This window comes from Leiobunum rupestre, chromosome 7 (genome assembly GCF_980474605.1).
Source record: "Leiobunum rupestre chromosome 7, qqLeiRupe1.1.hap1, whole genome shotgun sequence".
Taxonomy (NCBI): Eukaryota; Metazoa; Arthropoda; class Arachnida; order Opiliones; family Sclerosomatidae; genus Leiobunum; species Leiobunum rupestre.
This window is the reverse complement of record NC_143390.1, coordinates 27,183,836-27,194,541: the sequence shown is the minus strand read 5'-3', so window position 1 is coordinate 27,194,541 and position 10,706 is coordinate 27,183,836. Positions and strand designations below refer to the sequence as shown.

The following is a 10,706-nucleotide window of genomic DNA, read 5'->3' as shown; positions in this document are numbered from 1 at the left end:
TACCAGTAGAAACTATCGGGTAAGTATTGATCCGTTTGTGGAAAATGTTATAGTTGGATTTCACTTCGATACGAAGGCGTATTTTAAAAGGAGCGGACTTTACCCTCATACTGCCTTTTATAGCACGTTTCGACTAATCTTCTCCTATAAGTAGAAGCATAAGTAACATAAATACATAATAACAATAAGTATGTCAATTAGAAATAAATTATTACCGAACTGACTTTCTAGATTTAGTTTTGAACACAGAGCCCCCTAGTGTCTACATATGCCTAAAATAAAATATAATACAGGGTTCGTACACGACCTGGAAAGTCAGGGAATTTGAAAATGTTTCCAAAAAGTCAGGGAATTTGAAAATGTTTCCAAAAAGTCAGGGAATTTGAAAATGTTTCCGAAAAGTCAGGGAATTTGAAAATGTTTCCGAAAAGTCAGGGAATTTGAAAAGGTTTCCAAAAGGTCAGGGAAAAGTACAGGAATTTGAAAATGGTCCAAAAAAGTAAGGGAATTTTAAAATCAGTCAAATTTTTGAAAGATTTATTAAAAATACATAATACATTTTTTTTAACAAATTAACTGCGAGAAAATAATCACGTGACCACAATAGGCGTTCTAATATCATGGCCAACCAAAACTCGTTACCATGGCAACGAAAATAGACCACACCCACGTGCGAGCTACGAGTAGGAAGTGTCCTACTTTTTTATTATGTTACTTATGGTAGAAGTTAGTCAGTATTGACAATAGCGTTAATATTAAATGAGTAATTTTATAACTGTACTGTCACTGGCAATTCTGTCTGGCCTAGCTAGGTTATCGACTAAAAAAATGTTTCGCCAAAGGCAAGGTCCAAATCAATGACGTCTGGCGGTATAGAGTCAGAGCGTAAAACCGTCCATGAGGTAGTAAGGTGAATAATTTATATAGTCTGAATAGTGGGCAATAAGACGTGGATTGATTTACGGAGATATATTTTCTCAAATTTTCCGCTCTACGAAGTACTCAATGATTTTTCATCGTGTGGCTTAATTTATTTTTTACCCAGATATATCTGGGCTGGCCATCAAGGCTAGGTTAATTTATTTTCCGTGGCTCTTTTTATTCACCTAATCACGATTCCAACACGATTTTCTATTTCGAAATTGTTGCTGTCATCAGTAACGTAATAGTCGTAAGTATGACATTCTTTCCACAATGTTTTATTAATGATAGCCTGTTTCGTCAATGACCACGTAAATCGTCACCTGGTTAAGGACTGACAATCTTTCGCGAGTCGTTACTAATCCTTGGAAATGTAAATTAAACGACAAACGAAAAGTTACCGTCGTCTGCTTTTTTAAAGGACTAACTAAGGCTTAGTGAAAATTGAAAGTCTTTTGAAAGTAAAAATAATGCAAAATTATTATTAATCACTGAATGGCCACATAAAATTGACTATTATCATAAGTTTATAATATACTAGCTCCCTGTAAGTTAGAATCGTACATAGGCTGGGCTTTAACTGCGATTTATGCCAAGACGTCGAAGTCGCCATCTGATGGCCAAAAATCAAAATCCGGTTTCGTTTCAACTACGGGATCGAAGCGATTTGTCGCGAAGAGATAAGCTTTAAACTACGAATATTTTACGACCATACCTGTTCATATTGAAATGAATAAAATATTCTTTCAAAATGTTGACACATTAGTTGTTTCGTTTAAATTTCCCCCAAATCAAGGATTTCACCAGCCGTGTAAAATTTCAAACAAGCGTCGTTAGGTCTAGTTCCGCTCTACGTAGCCATGGAGATAGCCGTTTCCGCTACCGAGGGGGGGGGGACAGAATAACAAGTAGCGGGGATTGGTGTACTGATGGAAGTTGAAGAAGCTAAAAAGATAGGGCAAAAATTGCCGCTGGGAGTCACGTATAGGCTTTGAGCTTTAGAAAATATAGCGCCATCTACTTTAATACCTGTCAACTAAATGTGTTTGAAGAAATAGCGGACGACGTTTGAATATGAATGTTCTTTAACTTATATCGAGATAATTTTTAATGAACAGACAGCTTTCACATATTAGATTTAAAATTCAGTTTAAACTACGCACGAAGCTTATACCGATTCTGATTTTTTATGGGATAAAATCGCTGTTAACGTTAGATCTATGGCGGTTTCTAACTTATAGGGAGCTAGTGTATTATAAACTTATGCTATTCTTAATATTCGCTTCGTTACTGAACGATCGACGCTAGTATCATACTTACGCGTATAATGTTACTTCTGATACTGCTACATACTCTCTCTCTCTCTCTCTCTCTCTCTCTCTCTCTCTCTCTCTCTCTCTCTCTCTCTCTCTCTCTCCGTCCGCCGCCAACTATCCGGTTTTGGTTATTATTATTTCGGAGACGGTCTAGCACCTGTTTGCTAACCCCTACTCTCGAGTTTATACGGATTTTTAGGAATTATTCTTAGGGTAGGAGTATATATTTGAATAACATCGCGCTGGTAAACATCTAAAAATGATTATTTAAAGAGCGTACGTTTTCAAAAAACTATTAAATGTTGTCGCAGTTTTTCCATCTCGTTTAATTCCCGCGTAATTTTAAAAACTGGTTGCCGCCGACTCCCTATTGGAATTCCAGTACAGGTTGCATCGAGAACCTACTTAGGGCATCAAGAACGTACGAGTTGACCACCGCAAAGACTTCCTAGGCCTGCCATCTGTCGCCGACTTGTTACAAACCTTTCTTGGAATATTCATTGTAGGTTTATCAACTATAGGCTTTCCGTTGCTATATGCAACGCGTTTTGAAATTTTTAATGTTTCGGCTTAGTTTATCTTTTAGATTTGACAGTCGCCAGCCAGATTTTCCGCACGGTACTGATGAGTTCCAAATAGAACGAAACCGGTCTACCGTTGGAATTTCTGGCTATTTTATTTATTATTAATTTAGTTTATTACTCGAAGATCTATTTGATCCGAGTTTCGCGTTTTTTGTTTGCTCGAAGACCTATTGGTACGAGTTATTAGTAAGTTTTTTAATTTCTTCAAATTTGTTTAGAATTTAGCTACATTATCCCTTTCAATTATGGACTAATCTACTTTTTCGCGTATTTTATCATCCATATCAACTCTAGGGGCTTGGCAGTGCTACGTCACAGTTTGTTTTTCAATAGTTTTTATGGTGGGGGAGAAAAATATGACCACAATGGCGGAGTGCCAAGTCTCTATTTTGTTATTTATGATAAATTAAAACTTTCAACTTTTAATTAAAGTTGTAGGCCCTAAATTAGGAGTTAGATTGAACTCTCGAAAGATTAAAGGAAATGTTTATTTGGTCTTGAAGCGTTATCGGTGTACAAGCCTGTAACGTTGACCGTATTAAAGTGATTAAGTAATTGAATACACATTTAGCTTGCCTGTAATCTGTGTACAGAATTTTAGGAGGTGGTTAGCCCCTCGTCTGGAAGGGTAGACTCATACTTTTCCAGTAACCCAAATATGTTCTTGGTTGCATTCGTAAGTGGAGTCAACCTTTCGTTTGTACTATGACGTAATTACTTCTGCCTTGTGCACTTCTTATAAACAAACTAAATTCTTATCTCTAAGCTTCGGAATTTTATAAATAAAGAATTATTGTTGAAAGACGATGATCAGCGACCCAATTTTTATTATATTGTAATATCGGCGTGACGTAAATCGACGTCACTAATGCTTTTTCCTATAGATAAGAAATTGCCCTCAAAATGGCGGCCATATCCCTAAACTACAGAGCGATACTACTATATAGTATGTTAAAGCATAGACCACCTACCCCAAGAGGGACATGTATCGCTGGTAGTAATTTAATTTTCTTTATGTGATGCGGCTTTTTTCGAAGCGCGCCATCTCACGGCGAGTAGAGGCCGTTTTAAAGGTACAGAAAAGAGCACGACCTTTTTATTTCGTTAAATAAAAAAAATTAACGCTTTTTTCACTTTGCTGTAAAAAAAAGCCGCGTCACTTTAGAGACATCTTTTTTCGAGGTTGATACAAGTCCTTCTTGGGGTAGGTGGTCTGTAGCTCAAGATGTACTTTTCTAAATATATATTATAAATACCAAAGATACAAGTATTTCCTGTTACTACAGAATTTTCACGTCGACTATAGCTCCACTATAGTCGTCATGAGCGGTTTTCCGACTGTTCGTCTATCTTTATTTGTGTCCAGTTTCTTCTTTCTGTCGTCCCCAAGAAAAAGCGATACTTCGAAAAAAAAATATTTCCTTTTCAGCATTATTACAGTTTTAGTTCTTCAGTGGCGAAACGAAAATAGAAAATATTGATAGGACTTTTCGCCGCGAAATACATTTTAAAGATACTACGCGCTGTGGTTTAAAGCCTCAAAACTGCGGAAAAAATATAAAAGGTAACGTGTCAAATAAAAATAAAGGAAAATCCGATAGGCCTTGGCTTACACTCGTAAAGGCTACGCTACGGCGATTTTCTTGGTCAAACCTCCCGAAAACGTCCACACTTGGCCAGTAAAAAAAAGAAAAGAGTTCAAGGGGAATTTATACTTTTAAAATGCTTCTTTTTTATATATTGTTGCCCAAAGCCTAAGAGAAAGTTAACTATTGGATATCGTTTTGCATCCTTTGCTCGATCGTTTTTGTCAATTAATTCTGTAATTTGAAGTATTTATTTAATCCGCTATTTTCATTAAATTAGGGCAATTTAAATCCGTATAAAAGTATCCGGTTTTGTGTAGTATTTTTTTCTTTCTACGAGGATTATAGGATAGTCTTGGACCATTGGGTTGTTTAGTCAACCTTATTTGCTACAACGTGTCACAAACCAACCTTTTTTGATGAAAATTTTAATTTTAGTGGTACACCATAACATCCGCTCAGTCACTTGAGGATAAAAACTATAAATTTGTTTATTTTTATACGTATTATTATTATATTTGTATGATAGTATACATGGTGTTTCGGACAAGTGATTTTTACGAAAACTACTTAAGGTAGAAATTTGAAATTTTTATGGTTAAGTACACCGGTCGACATTGATTGGGGAAAATTCATCGTTTTCTGAAGATATCTTCACACTTTTAGACATGTTTTCCCCCCACTAACCAGGAGACGACCCGAGGTGATAATCACCGATTTTGTTCAAATTCGGGTATAGTTTACACCTCCATGTACCTTAAAAAACCTGCAAGTGAAAAGTTGCGACGGGCTTTCGTTTTGCCATGGCAACCGAAAACGTTTTTGACAACGTGATTTGGGTTTTTTCCATTGAAAATAACATGGGAATCTGACGGATTTTAAGGGATTTCAAAAACGTTAAAAAAAAATTAAATTGATTTTAAAAATTTAATTTAATCAAGTTTAAATGCAATTGGGGGACCCTTAAAATCCTTCAGATTCCCATGTTATTTTCAATGGAAATAATTCCAAATCATGTTGTCAAAAACGTTTTCGGTTGCCATGGCAAAACGAAAGCCCGTCGCAACTCTTCCCTTGCAGGTTTTTAAAGGTACACTAAACTATACCCGAGTTTGAACAAAATCGGGGATTATCACCTCGGGTCGTCTCCTTGTAAGTGCTAGATCAATTTTGTCAATTGAAAATTTGTAGAGCATCATCTGAAACCTACGAATACCTTTGGTTCGATGGAAATGTAGAACCCTGGGACCCTGGGTTTCGTGGATTGGGTCAGCCAAATTTTAACTTTGAGAACACTGTTCTCGCATATTTTGCCGCATACTCTCGAAGAAGTTGCGCGACCACGAGTGCGAATTTGATTTGCAGTAAAAAACGTGTTTGGAAAATTTTACGCAAATATAGGTACCATTCACGCAGAGCTAGACTTCACCAAGGACTGATTGAAGGGGATTTTCAAATACGTGACGACTTCTGCAACTGGCTGCTCCATGCGGTGAACGACGATACCCAATTTACACGCATGTTCTCTACATCAACGAATGTTCTTTTTCTAGAGACGGACTTTTAAATCATCAAAATAATCACCTATGGCAGGATGAAAACCCTCACTGGGTATTTGAACATCATCCACAAGTTCAGTTCCAGCCAGGGTTGTTGATTTTTTTATTTTTTTTAAAAATCAAAAGAATCGATTTTTTTTTATTAAAATCGGGTTTCTTTTATTTTAATCGATTTTTTTTATTTTAATTTTTTTTTTGTCTCTTTTCAAAAGCAATATATGAGCTTATTGATCTTATTATTTTTGTATCAATAGTAGACAGTTTTATCATTTAAAAAATATTCAAAGAAATAAGTATATTTTATCACAGTATTCACTTATTACTGTATATGAAATATCACATTTTCAATCTGATAGTCGGGTCTCGGGTACCATAAGAAAAGCAGTAGTGATAATTTAAAATTTAGGAACTTAAGTATTAGAGGATTTACAGTAATATTTAATTAACACAATTCTTGGACCGTGGGGGAAGAGTCTAATATCATTGTGGGAGGTAATTAGTCTAATATAATGACGAAATTTGTCTAAAATATATTAATTCAATTGTAAATCTAACATTTTTGGAAATTTAATTCCTTTTACACCACCTTTTATAGGAACTGATTTAAATCAACGATTTAAAAAAAATCATTTGATTTAAATCAACTTTATTTGAATCAAACCACCCTGGTTCCAGCGCTTCAAGGTTTGGGTTGGACTTTTAGGAAATCGTTTGATTGGTCCAGTGTTCTTGCCTCAAAAGGTCAACGACCAGAACTATTTGCGTTTCTTTACAGAATGAGCTTGCAGGTGCAATCGGCGACCTTCCTTTGGCTGAAAGACGCCAAATTTGGTTTCAGCCAGATGGCGCCCCAACATATTATCACAGAGAGGTGACTGATGGATCGGAAGAAATGGTTCAGTTCTTTGGCCTACCAGGTCTCCCGATCTGAAAGGGTCTACGCTTGAAATTGCTTGTCAAGAGGTGTTGCAACCGATGGGGGTATAATTGAACCCACTTTGTTAACAATTATTTAGCGTGTTTTGAAATAAATTATTGTATTTAATAAAACTCGAATACTTTTATTTGAACGTGCAAACCATTCGGCGTGTGTGGCATTTACATTTTATTAAAACTAGTACAGTTATTCCTTAAAGGCGAACGGTCAAGCTTAAACCAGTTAGATAGCCCTATAGCCCATTAAAAACTAAAATTTATGGCGAAAACCGCATCAGAAAATATTGAGTGGTTAATTTTTAATAAAATAAAGAAATTTCGGGAAATCGAAAAGCGCCCGTCCGTCGCGACACCTGATGAGATGTCGGTGAGACAGAAAAACAACGTAAAAGCGCGCACTGCTGAAGACGCGAAAAATGTTTTGCACGCGCGGCGCGTTCCAGTTATAAGAGACTTAAGCCTAAATTGCGCGATTTTAAAAGTTAGGATAGTTCGCAAATCGCTCATACGGGGTTAGGAGCGCTGGCGGCAGCCCCTAAGATGGCGGCGAAAATTCAAACCCAAACACCTGGCGTTATTTTTCGTTTCAACTTTTTGGGCCAAAAGCTATTTTTTCAAGACAAAAAAAGGTACGTGTTAGTATATTGAACGTCTTGTTAATCTTTTGATACGGAAATAAGGCCATATTTGGAAAAGCTTGGCCGTTCCCCTTTAATTGGAGGTTTCCGTCGATTCCCATGATACGTGAATGGGTGCATATCTTTGCTATCTCTTTCCCGGATCAAACATGTTTATTTTGGCTTGCCCAACTTGTCACGTTTCTCAGTGAAAAATAAGTCTTTTTCCATCGAAGTAAAGGTATTCGTAGGTTTCAGATGATGCTCTACAAATTCTCAATTGACAAAATTGATATAGTACCGAGTGGTGAAAAAATAATTCTAAAAGTGTGAAAATATTTTCAGAAAACGAAGAAATTTCCCCAATCAATGTCCCCCGGTGTATTTACTTAACCATAAAAAATTTAAAATTTCCTCCTTTAGTAGTTTTTGTTATATTACATGTTATGTTATATATTGTTTTGTTATGTTATTTTATATGGTATATTATATGTTATGTTATTATATATATAATTGTACGTTAATATATATAATTGTACGTTAATATATATATTTGTACGTTAATATATTTATTTTTACGTTAATATATATTTGTACGTTAATATATTTATTTTTACATTAATATATATTTGTACGTTAATATATATTTGTACGTTAATATATATTTGTACGTTAATATATATTTGTACGTTAATATATATATATTTGTACGTTAATATATATATATTTGTACGTTAATATATATATATATATTTGATTTGTACGTTAATATATATTTGGTCGTTAATATATATTTGTACGTTAATATATATATTTGTACGTAAATATATATGTGTACGTTAATATATATTTGTAGGTTAATATATATATTTGTACGTTAATATATTATATATTTGTACGTTAATATATTATATATTTGTACGATAATATATTATATATTTGTACGTTAATATATTATATATTTGTACGATAATATATTATATATTTGTACGTTAATATATCATATATTTGTACTTTAATATATAAATTTGTACGTTAATATATTATATATTTGTACGTTAATATATTATATATTTGTACGTTAATATATTATATATTTGTACGTTAATATATTATATATTTGTACGATAATATATTATATATTTGTACGATAATATATTATATATTTGTACGTTAATATATTATATATTTGTACGATAATATATTATATATTTGTACGTTAATATATCATATATTTGTACTTTAATATATAAATTTGTACGTTAATATATTATATTTGTACGTTAATATATTATATTATATTTGTATGTTAATATAATATATTTTATTATATTATATATTTGTATGTTTATATACTTTATTATATATTATATTATATTATATATTTGTACAGTAATATATTATATTATACTATATTATATATTTGTTCAGTAATATATTATATTATATTATATTATATATCAGCATATGTAATACATATAGATGTATAATATCTAATCTTTGGGTAGGGGTCGGTGTATGGAATGAGGCGTCCATTCCCGAAGCGAATAAAATTTGCGCACGATTTGCCATTAACTTTTCTTTCTCCTTTTATGAAGATGAATTTTAAAAATCTCGCTCTGTTTGGGGGAGGTCGAGAAAGTGTAAAAAATCGAACTAGGCATTCCCTCCCCCCGTTGCACTCCCCCTCGTGGGTTTCTCCGGTTCGTGAAGATGAAGACAAGGATGCTCCCGTATTCTCCCTTCGCCGGCTATTGTACCGCTCATTTTTTTTCACTTTTATTTTTATCGGCGAAGTTTTGGAAAATGTAGTTTTTTCTTCTTCTCAAACTGAAGATAGCCATCATTTCAGTTGAAAATGGACTCTGGAAGCGTACCACTTGCGTGCCATTTGCCCTAGCTAGGCCATTAGTGAGGTTAAGCAAAGTTTTAACAACGTCGGGAGTACCTCGAAGTTTGAGGAGGAACATCCTATAATATCGGTGAAGCGCGCTTTCAGTTCCATGGTGAACGCGATCAAGTACGTTTGCAATCGAATTTTAAAAATATGGACACCTTTCGCCAACCCAGGTTACACGAAGAATTCAAAACGTCGTTTGAACAATATTAAAACAGGTGTTTTCTATGGGTATGAGTGTTGTCTAAGTAAAATTATTTGTTTCTTCGTGTGTTCGGGTGTACCGCGAATTTCTCTCCTTGTATACTCCTATTTATTTCTCCAAATTTGTGTTAATTGTACAAGGCCTAGGCGTATTTCAATTCAAACAAGTATTTACGCTTTTTAACAAGTACGCGGCTACATAAATAATATATTATCATAATTCTGTCTCCATTATAATTATAAGTAATTTTATTTGAACACTATAAATATATTACGACGTGTCACGTAAGCCCAACGGGAATATGGCGTCGTCTTGAAGTTGTTAAGTATTCGATTCCGAAGTACAAACGTCAAAAGTAAACGTTGTTAAAATGTTCACGTGACTCCCGACGTTGTGGTTCGAACTTCTAGAGTACTCTGCTTAACCTCTTTAATTTCTGACTTATACTCGTAGCTTGTTTTAGCGAACGATAAATCATAAAACCATAAGTTTATAAGTGGCCGCGTTCAGGGGCTATTTTCAAAGCGCGTATCTCAAAATTTATTAGTAATATCATAAGTCTATAATATTGTTCCATAAGTTTGTCACTTCGGGGAATATTTTACTGAGAGCTAGTAACGGAGTGACGTCATTACAAGAGGAAAATCTCACCCTAGCGAGGCGCTGTCAAAGGCTAGGTGTGACGCGTTAGGAAGCGGACGCAAAACGGCAACGAAGCCAGTTAAGCAGCTGTCTTGTGAATAGCTCTCAGTAAAACTTTTGCATGTGAAGAATAGGAAGTGTCACACTTATGCCATAATATTATAAACTTATGCAACAATATTATACACTTATGCAACAATATTATACACTTATACAACAATATTATACACTTATGCAACAATATTATACACTTATGCAACAATATTATACACTTATGCAACAATATTATACACTTATGCATCAATATTATACGCTTATGCAACAATATTATACACTTATGCAACAATATTATACACTTATGCAACAATATTATACACTTATGCAACAATATTATACGCTTATGCAACAATATTATACGCTTATGCAACAATATTATACGCTTA

General features: G+C 34.1%; 1 protein-coding gene across 1 annotated transcript in view; it reads left to right on the top strand.

Moving 5' to 3' along the window:
- Nucleotides 1–10,706, top strand: part of LOC149935472 (uncharacterized) — a 28,135-nt gene continuing 17,429 nt past the window's right edge. Inside the window, exon 1 of the mRNA XM_090181293.1 lies at nucleotides 1–19. The gene's annotated coding sequence lies outside the window, so the exon portion shown is untranslated. The remainder of the gene's footprint in view (nucleotides 20–10,706) is intronic.